We start from the raw sequence: 13,825 nt of genomic DNA, 5'->3' as shown, positions 1-13,825 counted from the left end.
AAGATGAATCATGAATAGAGGTAAATCAAACTATGTTTAGAGGCATGATAGGTTCTTTGTTATATCTTACTACAAGTAGGCCTGATATTATGCAATTTTTATGTGTGTGCTCGTTTTCAAGCCAATCCAAAAGAATCACATCTTACTGCAGTAAAAAGAATTTTAAAATACTTAAAAGGAACTGCATGTTTTGGACTTTGGTATCCTTCAGGAGCATCTCCTAATTTGATAGGCTATTCAGATGCTGATTATGGTGGTTGTAAAATAGATAGAAAAAGTACTAGTGGTACTTGTCACCTCTTAGGTAGTTCATTAGTCTCTTGGCACTCGAAGAAACAAGCTTGTGTAGCTTTGTCAACTACAGAGGCTGAATACATAGCAGCTGGAAACTGTTGTGCTCAAATTCTTTGGATGAAACAACAACTAGAAGACTATAATATCTTTTTAAATCACATACCTCTGAAATGTGATAATACCAGTGCTATTAATTTAACCAAAAATCCCATAATGCACTCGAGGACAAAGCACATTGAAATAAGGCATAATTTCCTAAGAGATCACATTCATAAAGGAAATTGTGAGATAGAATACGTGGATACAAAGCACCAATTAGCTGATATCTTTACCAAACCTTTAGCTAAAGATAGATTTTATGAACTAAGAAGAGACTTAGGCATATGAGAGATCTCTTAAATTGCCAAAAACTCAAATTCCTTAAAAATCCGAAAAATAGCGTCAATAATCGATTATCAGACACTCAAAAAAAATTCCAAAACATTTTGGAATAATCGATTATTTGGGGACATAATCGATTATCCTTAATTCTGAGCCAAAATCAAAAACTCACTGGAATAATCGATTATCACTTAGGATAATCGATTATCAGCTCGTCAAACTTCATATTTTGCCAAATTCATGAACCAATTATCACTTTAGGATAATCGATTATTACACGTCATTGGACCAAATAAATTCAAAAACTAGTTGTTGTAACAGCTAGATTTGCATCAAATCACATGTATATGGCTGTTGGAGACTCTTCTCTATAAATCTTAGCCATTTTTGTCACCAGAACACTCTTTTCTCTCCATCAAAACTCAAGAAACTCTCCTTTTCTCATTTTCTCAAAAACTCTCAAAAGCTTCCCTCACCTTTACCTCAACCATGGCTGAACCCTCTCATAGAAAGATTCCTACCCGCAGAAGGACTACATCTCGTGCTTCTCAACCCTCAAATGCACCTAGGACTGCTTCCATTGAAGTATGGATTACGGATGAAGAAAGAAGATCTGAATTCATCACATTGTGGAAAGACAAACCCCTCATCACTCCTAAATTCATCTAGTCTCAATGGTTTGTCAATCGCCATTACACAATTCAAAATTTTCTGGCTGAACAAGGTGTGAAATTCTTCACAGAGATGCAAGGCACCTACTACCCCGATTTGGTACGAGCCTTCTACTTCAATTACAAATTCAGAGATGGAGTTGGGTTCACAAAGGTAAAAGGTGTCAACATTATTCTAGATAATGATATTTGGGAAAATGTTGCACAATTTCCCATTCATGATGGCACATCTCCAATCCTCACGACTGGCATTGAAGGGTTCAACAGAATTTTTGCATATAGATCCTTTATGCGATGCCCAGATCAAGAAATAGGCCGCCAATTGTTAGTCGGACCTCTCAAAATTAATGAGCGTCTACTTCACTATCTCATTGTTTGGATTTTATGTCCACATGGTACAAACCACGCACAGTGCAGTGAAGCAGATCTTATGATCATCTATGCCATGCTCAACCACATTCCTATCTATTGGCCAAACATCATTCTTGACACCATGCTCAAAGCCAAGAGATTGCCTCAATATCCTCTCCCGTATTCCTTGCTCATCTCTCGTATTTGTGAGTACAAAGGGGTCAATGTCTCTGATGAACAATCTCATAAAACCACTGAGGCAAATAAAATTGCAGAAAACTCCTTGAAGCAGATGAAATTTATTCCTTTTGGGAATACCTACATTCACAAGGATGATATGCCTTCCTCGGACAATGAAGCAGAAGAGAATCCTTCCACTGCTTCTATTCCTCCTGTTGACACACATATTGGATCATCCAGTGGTGTTGGTGGCTCATCCTCTTCTTTAGAGGATCACATTTTAAATCTCAACCAAAGACTTGAAGAATTCTTTCTTCTCTCCACTCACAGACATGAAGAAGTCATTGGCTTAATTAGAGGATTAGATTCTAGGATTTCCAACTTAGAACATAAATTTGATAAGTATGATGAAGATGATGACATGAGTCAAGACTTTTAAAAGTCTACATCATAGTTATTTTTTATTGTAATATGTTTTCTAGTTCTATTATTTCTCAAATAAACGTCTCTTTTTATTGCTATTCTTTACCATTGTCTCATTGAGGGGGAGTTTCTCTATTAAAACTTTTTTTCATATGATCAAAACAAGGGGAGAAAAAGTTTAAACGTTTAAACCCAACAGTGCTACCGACAAATGTACTAGTAAGATATTTTGATTGCAGATACTTTAAACATATTGTTTTGATCATCATAAAAAAGGGGGAGATTGTTGGCAAAAGCAATACAAGTCTAAATGCTGAAACAAAATTTTGATGATGATAAAAGAAGCCATGAAAGCCATCTGGAAGTCAATATGAAGACCATGTGTTGTTGTGTTTAAAGTTATCTTGTAAAATGTAATTAGATTAGTTAGAATCAGTATCGTACAAGAAAATTCTAGTATTTCTCGAAAAATCAAGGTGATAATCGATTATCACTTAGAATAATCGATTATCTTGAGCTGAACCATTTTTTTCAAGAAAGCACTGGAATAATCGATTATCACCTCTGATAATCGATTATCTGCTCAAAAATTTGTTTTTCATAAACCACACTGGAATAATAGATTATCACTAGTGATAATCGATTATCTTGGTCAGTTGGGCGTGACTGTTCAACTTTTTGACCTAATTTTTGGAACCTCTATTTAAGGAACCTTAAAGTTACTTCTCAGACACCTTTTTGAGAAGCTAGAGTGCTAGTGCTGTGATTGCAAGAGAGTTCTCTGAGTGTTCTCAATAGAAGCTTTGAAAAACCTAGTGCGGGTAGAGCGATAACTTTTCCTGAGAGGTGTTCTAGGAGATTGAGTGTTGCTGCTGTTGCTAGGAAAGCTAAGGTCAATATTCTCTGTGTGATTTAGAAAAAGGTGTTCATCTCTTGTGCGATTCAGGAGAGGTGTTTTCTTAATATCTGATTGTAAATCTATTACTTGTTAGTGATTTAGTTAATCTCGTTTTTGAGAGATTAACAACTGGACGTAGGGTCTTTTGATCCAAACCAGTATAAATACTTGTGTTCAATCTTCTTCTCTATCTCTTTATTTCATCTATTATTGTGTTTAAAGAAATTCATTATTGATTGAATTGATAAATTTTGGAAAAATTTTAAAGTATTAATTTTATTATTTAAAAACCAATTCAGCCCCCTTTTGGTTTTGTCCGCGCGCTCAAACATTCCGCTGCGCGATACCAACAAAAGTGTGTTAAGATTGGAAAATCTAAAATAAATCTGCTAGAACCATATAATACTGCAAACTTAATCTAGAATGTGAAGTTAAATCATGTTATTAATGATAGGGGGAGCATATGCATATGTAATATGTATGTATGCTTGTGTGCTTTTGCTTGGTTTTATGTTTGGAATATTGGTATCTTGTATGCAAAAGCTTTTTTAGGTTTCTCTATGGATCTTAGCTCATCAATTCAACTCGAGGATGTTGGCTTCATCAATTTAGGGGGAGATTGTGGGCACAAGCAAGCTTGAAGCAAAGAATTGATAAAGCCATGTGCATGAATATCTTAAGTGTTTGATGAAGATTAATGAAGATCCTTTTGAAGATTAAGTTGTAGTGTGTTAAATCTGTATATAACATGTTAAATGTAATGTGTTAGTGTTATATCTTGTTGGTAGGCTATATGACATAAATTAGATGTCTTGGGTGCCTTAGTGTGTCTCTTTTAATCTGTTAAAATAGGTTTTAACAGGTTAAAAGGCTTGCTGTATATAGTTTCTGGTATTAATGCATTCAGTCAGTTGAATTATTTTTCAATCAACTGATTTCACTTAAGTCAGATGAAATCAGCTGACTATATGAAAAATTCAATCGACTATTTTAACTTAAACCATACTATATAAGCTGTGTTTTCGCGAGCAAAGGTGCGATTCTGAGTTTTTGAGCATGAAATTCTGTCACTCATCTTTGGGAAGCTCTTTCCCTGTAATTCCATCTCCACCTAACACCTTTTTAATTCTTTTTACTATTCTTAACAATTTACAATTCAAATAATTGAAAATATGTGTAAAAATTGCTCAAAATTTCATAACAAACATGTTGGCGGATACTCAGATGGGATTAGTTTCTGAAATTTAAAATATTCAATCTCTCGAAAACAATTTTTCAATTTTTTCGTACTACTTTTTACTATTTAAAATTTAAATAACTCATATTTTCTACATAAAAAATGCTCGAAATTTCACAAGAATTTTGTTGGCCAATACTCAAATTGGATTATTGATGTTATGAATTTTGAAAAATTTCGGCTTTTTGGGACACGTTACGTTTTCACTTTTCTTAGTAACTTTAACTATTTACAATTTAAATCATTGATATTTGAAATATAAAAATTGCAAAAAAAGTTGGCCAATACTAGGATAGTAGTTGTGTTCTTAAATTTGACAAATTCCATCTCCTCCTAATGCTTTTTTAATTCTTTTTACTATTTTTAACTATTTATAATTCAAATAAGGTTAAAATACCTTTTTGGTCCTAATTTTCGTCAAGTTTTTTGAAACAAGTCCTAATTTTGATTTTGTGTTCAAATAGGTCCCAATTTTCGTCAATTTTGTTCAATTGGGTCCTTTTTTGCTAACATCGTTTAAATCATTAACGGCCATGAACAGTGACTGCCACATGTCACTTCCTGGTTTTTTTGAATTTTTTTTATTTTTATTTTTATTTTTTTAAATTTTTTTTTTAATTTTTTTTTAAATTTTGTTAATTTTTTTTAAATGTACACGTGTCAACCTAGGGGTGTGCCACGTGTCACTTCGTGGTTTTTTTGAATTTTTTTGAATTTTTTTAAAAAAAATTTAAAATTTTTTTAAATTTTTTTTCTAAATGTCCACGTGTCAACTCAGTAGCGTGCCACATGTCAAAGTCAATGTTCTAAATTCAATTTGGTCCCTATATTTGTTATTTTTGTTCAATTAGGTCCAAATTTTTGTTAACATTAACCAATTTGGTCCCTCTCCAAATTAAAACCAAATTTAATTTTTATATTAAAATTCATATTTTTTATTAAATATCTTTATTTAATATATTAAAATTCACATCATTATAACTTTGATATAAAAATTAAATTTGGTTTTAATTTAGAGAGGGACCAAATTGGTTAATCTTAACAAAAATTAGGACCTAATTGAACAAAAATAACAAATATAGGGACCAAATTGAATATAGAATATTAACTTTGACATGTGGCACACTACTAGATTGACACGTGGACATTTAAAAAATAATTCAAAAAAAATTCAAAAAAACCACAAAGTGACACGTGGCACACTCCTGGGTTGACACGTGTACATTTAAAAAAAATTTAAAAAAAAAATTAAAAAAAAATTAAAAAAAAATTAAAAAAAATAAAAATAAAAATAAAAAAATTCAAAAAAACCAGGAAGTGACACGTGGCAGTCACTGTTCATGGCCGTTAATGATTTAAACGGTGTTAGCAAAAAAGGACCCAATTGAACAAAATTGACGAAAATTTGGACCTATTTGAACACAAAACCAAAATTAGGACTTGTTTCAAAAAACTTGACGAAAATTGGGACCAAAAAGGTATTTTAACCTTCAAATAATTGACATTTTATGTATAAAAATTTCTCAAAATTTCATAACAAACAGGTTGGAGGATACTCAGATGGGATTAGTTTCTGAAATTAGAAAAATTGAATCGCTAGGTAACAATTTTTAAATTTTTTTACTACATTTTACTATTTACAATAGAAATAATTCATATTTTCTACATAAAAATTGCTCAAAATTTCACAAGAAACCCTCTGGTCAATACTTAAACGGGATTATTGGTTTTATGAAATTTGAAAAATTCTTCTTTTTGTGACACTTTTTTAATTTTTTTACTAATTTTTACTATTTACAATTTAAATAATTGTCACCAGTGCAGGAAGGCCTTTTGGCAGTGGTTATTTTTCATATTCTGCACCGGTTCCCGGACCGAGGCATATTGGGGCGAGGCCAAAAGAGGATAGCCTTTGGCCTCAATTGTAAACTGAAGCCATAGAGCCCCTCTTCTGCCTCGGTTTCCACGTACCAGAGGCCATAGAGTCCCTCTTCTACCTCGGTTGGTAGGTCTAACTGAAGCCATATGTGCTCACGTTTTTACATTTTTAAAAAATTCGCTCACGTTTTGGCCTCGGTTTTAGTATGACCCGAGGCCATATGTCCCTTTTTGGCTTCGGTTTGCGTAGTACCCGAAGCCATATGTCACCATTCTCAACCGCATTCCATGGCACCCACAAATCCGCATGCCTCCCCAAAGCCCTATCCCAATCCCCCACCACCACGGCTCCCAAATCCGCTTCCCTCGCCCTCCTCAACATCTCCAAAAAATCTGAATCATCCGAAACCAAAAACACCCAATCAATCCCTCTACTCATCGAATGCACCATCTGCCTCTTCAACGCCCAATCCACCGCTTGCGGCTTATCCTGCACCGTCTTAACAAACACCCCCGCCCGCCGCAGCTCCGCCGCCAGCCTGTACCCTACCTTCGGAACCAGCAGCGTCCTTGCCGCCTCATTATACTTATGATTCCTGCGCAAAAATTGTTCCTTGAAACAGTCCTATTTCTTCTTCCCCTTCAGTGACTTCAAGTACTTCGTCAGGTCCATGTGGGTCTTGCACTTGCGCCCACACATCCCGCACGTGTAGGGCTCCGAGGGTGTGACCACACCCTTCCGTTCGAGGATGTCGAGGTTCCTGCGTTCCCGGTGCTCTTCTAGGACCCACTAGGGAGGTGGACGAAGGCATGGCGGTTGGCGTAGGCGGAGAAGTCAGTCACCTCGCCGAAGCGGGAGGCGAGGGTTTTTGGCGAATAGAGGCCCGCATGGGGGCGTGTTGTCGAGGTCCCAGAGAACAATGACCTTGTCGCTTTTGGGGGCGTAGATTCCTTGGGAGTTCTTCACCATGTCGATTTCGATGCAGCAGCATTAGATACGTGGGTAACGCTGAGACGAGAATTTGTTGGAAGTAACGTGCCTGCGTTGTGTTTGTGAAAATGCGGAGTGGAAAGTGAAGGGATTGGGTTTGCGTTGTGGAGAAAAAGTGAATATTTGCAGAGAGAAATGGAGGAGCAGCGCGCGCGAGGAAGTAAGGGGGTTCAGTTTTGAGCCCTAATTAAACTATATGGCCTCGGTTCAATTTAGAACCGAGGCATATAACCCCTTTTGGCCCCGGTTCCCTAACACCTGAGGCCTAACATCCCTTTTGGCACCGGTTTTTTCCCAACCGAAGCCTATAAGTCAAAACGAGAATGGCATTTTTGAAAATTTTGGCAACCTTTTTAGCTTTGGGCCTTCTTAACCGAGGCCTAACACCCCTTTTGGCACCGGGTTTTTTGTAACCGAGGCCTATAACTGCTTTTGGCTTCGGGTTTTAGGTGAACCGAGGCATAAAAGTTGCCTGTAATTGCAAAATTGCCACTGCGCCATTATAGGCCTCGGTTTCTTGCCAACCGAGGCCTATAAGGCGAGGTAAAAATGCAATGCTGCACTAGTGTGTATTTTATATATAAAAATTTCAAAAAATTTCACAAGAGACAAGTTGGCCAATCCTAAGATAGGAGTTGTGTTCTTAAATTTGACACATTACATCTCCTCTTAACACTTTTTTAATCTTTTTACTAGTTTTAACTATTTACAATTTAAATAATTGACATTTTATGTATATATAAATTGCTCAAAATTTCATAAAAAACAGGTTGACAAATACTCAGATGAGATTAGTTTCTGAAATTCATACTTCATTAGATTAGTTTCTAACTTTTACTATTTAAATAATTCATATTTTCTTCATAAAAATTGCTCTAAATTTTACAACATTCATTGGCAAATACTGAAAGGGGATTATTGGTGTTATGAAATTTGAAATCAAGCTAAAAATTTTCATATTTTTTTTGACACTTTTTAAATTTTTTTACTAACTTTTACTATTTACAATTTAAATAATTAATATTTTATATATGAAAATTGCAAAAATTTCACAAGAAACAAGTTGGCCAATACTAGGATAGGATTGATGTTCCTAAATTTGACAAATTCCATCTTACGGTAACACTTTTTAATTCTTTTTACTGTTTTCAACTATTTACAATTTAAATAATTGATATTTTATGTATAAAAATTGCTCAAAATTTCATAACAAACAGGTTGGCACATACTTAGGTGGGATTAATTTCAGAAATTAAAAAAATTCAATCGGTAGGTAACAATTTTTAAATTTGTTTACTAGTTTTTACTATTTACAAGTTAAATAATTCATATTTCCTACATAAAAATTGCTCAAAATTTCACAATAAACCCTCTGGTCAATACTCAAAGGGGGATTATTCGTGTTATGAAATTTGAAAATTTTTTCTTTTTGTGACACTTTTTGAATTTTTTTACTAACTTTTACAGTTTACAATTTAAATAATTGATATTTTATATATAATAATTGTAAAAAATTTCAACAAAAACAAGTTGGCCAATACTAGGACAGGAGTTGTGTTCTTATATTTGACAAAATTCATCTCCTCCTAACACTTTTTTAATTCTTTTAACTATTTTTAACTATTTACCATTCAAATAATTGACATTTTATGTATAAAAATTGCTCATGATTTCATAACAAACAAGTTGGCGGATACTCAGATGGGATTAGTTTCTGAAATTAAAAATTTTCCTGCAGAGAACAATAAGATTAGTTAGGCACAAGTGTCAGCTTACCCATATAGTCCGCTATCTCCTCGGTTTGCCTCTTCCCATTTGACATATATTGGCTTAGACCTGGGAGGGGTTACCTAGAGAAGGGACTCCGAAGCTTAAGTTAGCCAAAAGCTCTCAAAAAGTCAAATCAGGTGATTAATGAAGTAATGAATGCGTACCTTTAATTCGTCGGGTCCATGTGCATTTCTAGATTATTAATTTTGTTTGCCCACTCAATGGGCTAGGCCTTGGCTTGGGCTATAGGTGGGCCTAGGCTTTGGCCCAGGCTCTTAGTCTCGACTGTTGCGGGCTTTAATTTCATTAAGTATACCAGGGTGGTCGGCATAGGCCGATTACCTCTTTGGCGGCTCGTGCCGCTATTCCTAATATGTGGTATTAGGCTGGTTTTAGTGTCTTGGGTTACCGGTTTAGGCTGGTTAGGGTTAGGTCAGCCTAAGCCGGTTACCTGAATAACTTTGCGTGTAGATATGATGGATATTTATTATTATTACTTGGTCGAATTGGCCAGGTGTGGTACACCAGTCCCCCAGCCTTTGCCGATATAGGTATGTCGATGAAGGATGATATGTGCGGATATGCTAGCGAAGCCGGCTAGGTGTGATACACCAGTCCCCCAGCCTTTAAGTGTGATGAACAGTGTTAAGACTAAAGATGGGAAAAGGTAGGTAGCTGGTGAAGGGGTGTCAGAGGTCTAATCAAAGAAGGGTTTTTGCGCCGTCGTTTTTATACTCATGGCCATTGGGATGATTGTGTCGATTGGTATGGGTTGTGATTTTGGCGGGAAGAAGATTTATCGTTTGGGATTCACACTTATAAATTTGAATTTCATGATGGGTTTATGTTTGTTGGTTCATTTGCGAGAATTTCACAATCAGAGATCTTGGGTGCGTTATACTTGTCTGACTAGTTCCTTGTTCCTACCGTCAACTTTTCAGAAAAAAGGTATGTCTAGTAGTAGTGATAATGTGTCGTTGTCTTCTTCCAATAGTGCGAGTATGGAGTCCAAGAGGAGTGTAGGTAGACATGTTGAGGAGGAGAGTACTAGCCCTACGACTATGGTGGGCAGAATTCCGATGGAGACGGTGACTGAGGTGCGAGAAGACCCTCTAGAAGAAATAGCGGAGAGTAATTAGCCGGCCAAGGGCGGTTATGCATGGGTGGCTGCTGATGTTCGTAACCAATCATCTTTGTTTTGGTGGTCTCGTTTGCTGAATTCTTAGTTAAATTGTACCCTTGTTATCGCGAAAGGTGTAAAATGGGTATCGTTTCCTTGGAGCGGGTGAGCGCCATTGACTGCGTATGCCACGAACAAGAAGGGGCGGCCGAGAAGTTCTTTTATATGTATATGTGTCATTTCTCCCAGTTGCATGTGAGGTTACCGCTGGACGACTTTACCATGGGGGTACTTCGTGAGCTCAACGTTGCACCTACACAGCTGCATCCGAACAATTGGGCCTACATGAAAGCTTTCATGTTTTGTGTCAATCACTATATCTACAACCTTCTCCTCGTGCATTTTTGTACTTTTATGACACTAGGCCCCACCAGCCGACTACTTGGTTATCTTTAGTGAGCCGCCCTAGCATTAGCAGATTGGCGCGTTCTCAAAGTCCTTCAAGCATTTCAAGGACGGGTACTTTAAAGTTGTGGTGAAGGAGGAGGGTCGGTCCTATTTCCTTAATGCAAATGGGAATACAAATTCCTGTTTAGTTGGACAGGCAGCCCTTCTCGGTACAAGGACATGGGCACCGACGAGTTGTCGACGGTGGATAAGGAGGTGGTGGAGGTCTTGATGAAGTTTTCTGATAAGTTGCCCACTAAGGGTCTAGTTAGGGTTTATAATTCGATTCACCCGATTATTAATATTGAAGATATTTGTTTATGACTTAAACTGTATTAATGTTTCTAAGTTGACTTAATCGGGTTTTGGTGTGTTTTTGTAGGGCACATCGCTCAATCCGGGATGATGAAGGATTATCTTATTTCCTTTTAGAGTTATGAATATGGTGAAGTTGTTTAAGAAAGCTTTTTGAAAATTCCCACTGGACATTAAGATAGCATGTTATCTAGATGTGAAGGTTCATTTCTCAAGCTCATGGAAGGAAGAAGAGAGTTGGATTCAAGCTTGAACACACATGACAATAACAACACTTAAGAGCAAAATGAAAGAAGAAACAATAAAAATGGAAAGCATAGAAGATGAAGAATGGAAGAAGCACGCCACTCATAGGGGGGGATCTAAGCCAACCAAACCCTAGAGATGAGTGATGGTACCGCCACTTGCAAGCAAGATAAGGCAAAGGTGAGTTCACTTCTAGGAAGGAGAGCTCACAAAAATTGGTGGTTGAATGCATAAAGTTTATAACAAAATGATCAACCCTTTTACAAGACAATGAGCACCCTTTAAATAGGAGTTCATAGGGGTCCTTTAGCAAATATAAAAACATGAAAAAGGATTAACTAGCAAACCCTAAACTTAATGTGAGAGTGAGTCTTGGCCAAGTGAAGGGAGATGATTGGTGGAGGCATTCCCATGAGGATTCTAGGCCAAAAGAGGAAGGAGACCAAGTGACCTTCTAAGGCATAAACCAAAAGGCAAGAGGAGACAAGGTACATGTCTACTTTTGCTTTTGCTTTATGCTTTTTGCTTTCCTCTCTCTTCCACTTCATCCAAGTGCTCCAATCACCAAGTGCCACCTAGCCATGCTCTACTTTCTTCTAATTACCTACAAAACAAGACAAACAAGGATTAGCATGTTGGTTTAAGTTAATCTAATCTTGGTCAAAGGTCAACTTGGATCAAAGTCAACAAGTTAACCAAAATAAGTCAACTAGAAACCAACTTAGGGAATTCAAACTAAAGTAATGCAAAACAAAGATAAAGGTGATGGAATATAAGACTCCCCTCTAGACATGCTTCTAGTGATCCTTCTTGAGGGAGCATCTAAGGAGGTGGTCACGCCTTCATCATCCTCCCCTTCTTGCAAAGAATTCGACCACGAATTCTTAAACCCTATATCAAAAGGAGAAAGGTCACAAACATTGAATGAGTTACTTATGTTGTAGCTTGGGGGTAAGTCTAACTCATAAGCATTGTTGTTAATTCTCCTAATGACTTGAAAGGGGCCATCCCCTCTAGGGAGGAGCTTACACTTCCTTGTAGTAGGGAATCTCTCCTTTCTCAAGTGAAGCCAAACCCAATCTCCCTCTTGGAAGATGACTTCTTTTCTTCCCTTATTACCATGCTCTTGTTGTTTCTAATTCTCCTCTCAATGGTTTCCTTGACTTGTGAATGCAAGTCTTGGATGATACTTGGCTTTGGCCTCACCATCTTGGAAAGTCCATGCCTCATGAGTGGGGAAGGGAAGGAGGTCTAATGGAGTTAGGGGATTGAACCCATACACAACCTCAAAAGGGGAATGAGAAGTAGTGGAATGCACAACCCTATTGTAGGAAAACTCTATGTGGGGAAGAAGTTCCTCCCACTCTCTAATGTTTTGCACTATCATACATCTTAGCAGTTTCCCTAGGGTTCTATTAACCACCTCGGTTTGGCCATCACTTTGAGGATGGCAAGTGGTGGAGAAAGAAGCTTAGTGCCAAGTTTACCCCACAAGGTTCTCCAAAATGGCTTAGGAACTTGGAGTCCTTATCACTTACAATGGACCTAGGTAGGCCATGTAGTCTTACCACTTCCTTGAAAAAAAGATTTGCAATATAAGTTGCATCATCAATCTTATGGCAAGGAATGAAATTGGCCATCTTAGAGAACTTATCCACCACTTCAAAAATGGAATCCCTACCTTTTTGGTCCTTGGGAGGCCTAAGACAAAATCCATAGATATGTCTACCCAAGGCTTGGAAGGGATAGGCAAGGGAGTGTAAAAGACTTGGCTTTCATGCATGCTATGCAACTTTTGCAATGCCTATCTACATGCTTCCTCATGTGAGGCCAATAGAAGTGTTCTTTCAAGAGTTCCAAAGTCTTGTTGGGCCTAAAATGCCCCATTAATCCTCCCTCATGTGCCTCTCTAATGAGTGAGGCTCTTAAGGAACCTTGGGGAATGCAAAGTCTCTTACCTTTGAAAAGATATTGATTGAGAAGGTAAAAGTCTTTGTAAGCCCCTTGGTGGCACTCACTAAGAATGGAGGAGAAATCAACATCCCTTGGATACAATTCCTTAATATGATCAAAACTAAGAAATTTAGTTTCAAGAATTGAAAGGACAGAATGCCTTCTTGAAAGTGCATCTGCCACAATGTTAGCATTTCCTTGCTTATGTTTGATCACATATGGGAATTGCTCCAAGAACTCTACCCACCTAGCATGTCTCTTGTTTAACTTGCCTTGGCTTTTCAAAAATTTGAGTGACTCATGGTCACTATGGTATCACAAACTCCTTTGAAAGAAGATAGTGGTGCCAAGTTTGCAAAGTTTCACAAGAGCATAAAGCTCTTTGTCATAGGTGGAGTAGTTAATGTGACTCCCCTTGAGTTTCTCACTAAAATAGGCTATGGGGTGCCCTTCTTGGAGAAGCACACCCCAATGCTACATTGGATGCATCACACTCAATTTCAAAATTTTGGAGAAGTTAGGGAGGGCTAAGAGTGGTGCATTGATCAATTTTTGTTTTAAAGTTTCAAAAGCCTTTTCTTGATCTTGCCCCATTATACCACACTTTCTTGACATTCATTGAGAGGGGTGGCTATGGTGAAAGTTTGGCACAAACCTCCTATAAAAACTA

General features: G+C 37.1%; 1 pseudogene; it reads right to left on the bottom strand.

Annotated features, from left to right (window-relative positions):
* Window positions 1-1,728: 1,728 nt before the first annotated feature.
* On the bottom strand, window positions 1,729-7,298 carry LOC114172660 (annotated as a pseudogene).
* Between the last annotated feature and the right edge of the window lie 6,527 nt (window positions 7,299-13,825).

Source organism: Vigna unguiculata, unplaced genomic scaffold (genome assembly GCF_004118075.2).
Source record: "Vigna unguiculata cultivar IT97K-499-35 unplaced genomic scaffold, ASM411807v1 contig_661, whole genome shotgun sequence".
Lineage (NCBI taxonomy): Eukaryota > Viridiplantae > Streptophyta > Magnoliopsida > Fabales > Fabaceae > Vigna > Vigna unguiculata.
This window is presented reverse-complemented; position numbering and strand designations above follow the sequence as displayed.